The sequence below is a fragment of the Miniopterus natalensis genome, chromosome 17 (assembly GCF_054644295.1).
Source record: "Miniopterus natalensis isolate mMinNat1 chromosome 17, mMinNat1.hap1, whole genome shotgun sequence".
In the NCBI taxonomy this organism is placed as follows: domain Eukaryota; kingdom Metazoa; phylum Chordata; class Mammalia; order Chiroptera; family Miniopteridae; genus Miniopterus; species Miniopterus natalensis.
Genome location: NC_142097.1, coordinates 41,198,120 through 41,203,302, shown reverse-complemented (window position 1 = coordinate 41,203,302; position 5,183 = coordinate 41,198,120).

Genomic DNA, 5,183 nt, shown 5'->3' with positions numbered 1-5,183 from the left:
CTCCTTTCTCTTCCCTCCCCATCATCCTGTCAGGCTGGGGGTGGGATGCAGCCCTGAGAGAATCAAATTGATCCTAGCGCCTGGGACCCAGTCTCCCGGAAGAGGCAGCCTCTGCCTGTCTCCTGTCCAGTCCCGTAGTGGGTGTGTCCCTCTGGCATCACTGAAGGTAACCTCTTTTGTCCTGGGCCCCCGTAGCAGATCAGGATGGTCTTACTAGGAATGGGGCGGTCACGCAGCTTCCTGGGCTGAGATGAGGAGGTGCTAAGGGCAGATGCAAATTCTGCAGAGGGGATTTTATAGCCAGATGGCTTTGGAAGGGGCCTTGAAGAGCTGTCTCAGGGTGCTTGGGGCCTGGTCTTGGGCTGTGTGCTGAGTGGGACAGAAGTGTCTGGAAGGTAAAGAGGACAGAGTTCCCTTCCTTTCCGTCAGAGGAGACCTGTGGGCATTGACACAGGTTTCAGCTGCAGTGCCAGGAGGGCTGCATTGAGCCAGGTGAGGCCCCAGCTATGAGACCTGGCCACTTTCCAACCGTGAGAGTAGAGGGGCAGCTTCTCCATTCTCTCTTGCTGGGAGCCAGCTGCTGGCTTTGTTTACTGGTTCAGCTGCCAGTCCCCAAGCTTCGCAATGCCTGCCCCCCCCCCCCCCCCCCCCGAGCAGATGGCTGGACCAGGGAGGGGGAGCTGAGGCCCCACAAGTTATTTGCTGCCTCCCCTAACCCTCACAGCCCCCCATGCTCTTCCTCCTACCCCTCTCTCCTGCAGCCTGACCTCTTCCCTGACACCTTGGCCCCGTGCCTGCTGCCAAAACCTAATTTCTCTGCGCCACTTCAGACCACCCAATCTCTCTCCCTGGCAAGACCGTGGGTTTGGTTTCTAGCCTGCTGGGACATGCAACCCCTTTGGATAATTGAACTCAGGGCTTAGGAGGTATTTTCCTCCTAGCAGAGATGGGTTAGCACATTGTAGGGCCCTAACCTAACCAGATGGAGCAGGTAACCGGGGAAGTGGGTCTTGGTATCCCTGAGAGATATTGCAGGAGGACTCACTTTAAAGTTTTAATAATAAACTAAATTAAACAGAACTTAGTTTTTTTTAATGCAACTTTTTTTTACATGTATATGGCATATACAAATTTTAAATTACTTCCTAGAATATGGCTGGTTCTAAAAATCATACTTATCCCTAAAAAGTGATGATTTGGCACCGAATCTATTCCGAACATTCTGCTTTGGACTCCAAAGTGGAATTTTCAAAGAGGAGTTCTAAAAATGACTTGGCAATGGCGATATTGAAGGCATATTTAGTGTTCCAAGATGAACACTTTCTAGCACTATTTGAAATCTGTTCGACTATTTAGAAACAGCTCAAACTCACGTTGATGTAAAGTTCTGATGTTATTGGCACAAAGAAACCAAAAATGTAAAACAGGCACCTGACAATGGGCTCATGTTTCTGAAGATTATGTGAGAATATGATCTTCCTATGGAAGTAAGCACCTTCATCCATCCATCCATTCATTCAATAAACGAAAAGAACGTATCAGAGAAAAGGGGAGAGAACTTGTTTCCTAAGTTCTGCAATCAAACTTCTGACCATGTCCTCTCAGGGGGAGGGACCTCGGATTCCCCACCTCAGATCCTGAAGCCTTAGCAAGTGCTCAGAAAGCGTGTTGGGCAATAATTACATTTGATGTGCCTCTGTGGACATTTCAGAAATCAGTTGTTTTTTCCCCATAGATTCTTATATCCCACATAGCAAAGAGGCTATACAGGGTTGTCATCTCTAACACTGTCTTTGTCCCTGTTTTTGGTATCTTGCCACAAAGCTGGCAGTCCATCAAAAAGCAATTAGTGGTGCCTGACTTTCCAAGCATTTGGTGCATTTCCTTGGTGGGGTAGGGGGCAGCCCTGGAGCCCTGAGTAGACAGAGGCTGCCTGGTGGGTTCCTATTACTCTCCTGGTTAATTTCCTCTAATGTGGTATCATTCCCTATAATGTGAAGTCCAGATAGTAAACTATATGCCCATACTACATGCTGATCTTTAGTATAAGCCGATAGAAGGATTTGTTTGGCCAGTGAAATATTTTTATTTTTAATTTAGTTTTTATGAAGTGATATATATATATATATATATATTTTTTTTTCAAAAAGTCAAATGGTAGGACTAAGATTCTAATGAAAAAAATGGCAAAATATACCCTTCTCCATTTCTGATACAGCCCCTAAGGGCAAACCCTTCAATTTCTTTTGCTGTTTCTTTTACTTAACCTCCCATGTTCATAATGACACACCTATACTCCAATTTCTTGATGTTTCTGTTTTAGATTTTTTCGACTTCCTACTATAAAAAAGTCCCCAACTCACCACTTGCACAATGAACTTCCCTGCCGCCTTCCCTCTCAATATAGTTAACATCCTTTTTGTCAAATCAGTGCTCAGTGTTTACATCATTGTAACTATGTAAATAGTACTGAAAGCTGAGCCAAGCGCTATTCTCTGCTGGCCTCTTCTTTCTCCTACAGCCTTTTGTTTTCCCTGGAGTTAATGATTACCTCTTTTTTTAAAAAATCGATTTGAGAGAGAGAGAGAGAGAAACATCGATTTGTTGTTCCACTTTTTCATGCATTCATTGGTTGATTCTTGTATATGGCCTGACCAAGGATTGAACCCACAACCTTGGCATATTGGGACAACACTCTAACCAACTAAGCTACCCGTCCGGGGCCAATGATTACCTCTTAAAACAAACAAACAAAAAAATTGCTTACTTTTCTATGTAACTATGAACAAACATTGAGTCCATAGCACTGCCCCAGGAGGGAACTGAAGCTTACGGCCATTATTGTTGGTGGAGGGAAGGGGTGGGGGTTGTGGGAAAGCCAGCTCTGTGTCCAGCCTTTCATATCCATTTTCAAAAGGGACCTTGCTTGCCCTCTTCCTTCCCAGCTCCCACCCCTGTCGATGCCCACTTTCCTGGCGAACATGCTCATAAGAATACATCTCTTCTTTAAAAACACAAAACAAATTATTATTATTATTTAAATATATCTTTATTGATTTCAGAGAGAGGAAGGAAGAGAATAGAGACATCAATGATGAGAGAGTCATTGATCGGCTGCCTCCTGCATGCCTCCTACTGGGAATGGAGCCCGCAACACAGGCATGTGCCCTGAAGGGGAATCGAACCACGATCTCCTGGATCATAGGTTGATGCTCAACCGCTGAGCCACACCAGCTGGGCTAAATTATTATTTTTTAATTACAAAAGAATTGAACGCTCAACAAAGGTAACTTGGAAAACATAGAAAAGCACAGGGTAAAAACACCAGAAAACTAGGTGATCTTTTTACCCAGAACCAGCCTTGTAAAATGCAGTGCACAGGCCTTCCAGTGTTTTCTGTGCATGGCCTTGCTTCCTACAAACACCCTCTTCCTCCCAGCGCATCTAGCAGCTTGGTCTCCTCAGTGTCCTCCCCACCCCACCTTGGTGTCCCACTCACTCCATGGGATTCTAGACCCATCTGTGCAGCCCACCAGCTGCCTGCTCCCGGGCGTTTTCCTTCCATAGGAATCACTGCCTTTGGGGCCACACTGCCAGCTGATAATGCCAAGTGGCCAAGTGCTTTAGTGGCAACACTTAATCCTCCATCTTCCTTGTTCTTGCCCAAGGACTTGGGGGAGGGAGGAAGTGGTATCTTCTGAATTAATGTTGTAAAGTTTTGGCATAGCCAGTGAGAAGGTTCCAAGACCCAGATTCCCTCGGCTAATGGAACATGAAACTGCTCTGCCGGCGGGGTGTCCTTTTGTCCGTCTCTTCCCTGAGCAGAGATGCAAGTCCGCAGACAGGTCCGGTCCAAACTCTTGTTAAAAACACAGAGGCTGGCACCCACTCCCTGCAGTCCTTGACTCTGATGTCGCCAGATGTCACCAGGCATAATGACTGGGAGAGTTATAGTTTTATGTGGGAGTAATAAACACGAGCTTCTTTGGAACCAAGAACAAATCCTGTTTCAGTGTAAATGCAGCTTGTACTAAAAACCTTCCAGGACAGAAGTAGGAGGCTGCTCTTCCCAGCAGGTCACTCCCTTGGACGGAGCCATCTTCAGTGTTATCCTGGGCCTGATCAAAGCAGCTAGGACTTGGAATTAAGAAGTGATGGGGACGCAGGGAGCTGGGTGGCGTGGTTTAGATATTAAAACATAAGGCAGAGTAACAGCCCCCTTGCTTTCTCAACATTGTCATAGTTAAAGTCCCACATTTAATAGTCCCTTCAGAGATGGCAGATGGGTGAGGGCGAGGGTGCAAGTCTTTGCTCTGTGCTGTGTCTGCACCTCACCCAGGGAGGTTGCTTTAGGCGCAGAATTCCATTCGGTCCTCTAGACGACACAGGACCTGGAGTGATCTTCCTGGGAAAACAGCTCCTATCCCCACTCAGAGAGGCCAGTGGTTTCCTTCAGTTCTCGCAGCAAATTAATGCGGAATTGGAGCCACTTTGCCTCAGAAACCTGAGTTCCTTTCCTGGGCTCTGGCTCTGATCGCTTTTCCCAGCGGCTGAAGGAGCCCAGGTTGAAAGACTCGAGGTTATCCCAGGAGCCCAGGGAGAGCGCGGGCATCTCGAAGCCAGTGGAAAGCCCCAAAGGGAAGCTGGTGCAGGAAGCGGAGTTGAAAGAGGACCTGACAGCTCCCCCACAGGGGCTCTGAGAGTCTAGAGGTGCTTCCAGGAGGAGGGGGTGCCGCGAAGAGGAAGGCAGTGCTTTGTGGGGTGGCTGCTAACAGATGGTCCAGGAGCCATTTCAACGTCATTTCCCAGACCAGCTGTCACCAGGCAAAGGTGCCCTGGGCTGGAAAGGAGCCAAAGAGAGGAGGGGAGAGAAATCAGGCATCCAGAGCTTTTTCATTTTTCACTCTTCTCCCCCTTCCCGTTTTCAGATGACCGTGGTCCTCATGGGGTATAGATAGCAAACGAGCCTTCCAAGCCAACCGTGTGTCGGCTGGCTGGGCTCTGGGGTGTGCATCTCCAGTAGGTGATTCATCTGTATCACCCGTCGGCACCCATTGGTCATCCCCTGTGGTCCATCTGTTTGCATAGCTAGTGCTGGGCAGGTGGCCAGCCGGCAGGTGACTGCAGGACCCAAAGGGGCAGCCCGCCTGGTGACCACATTGCTGGGCAACACTGGAGGAGTT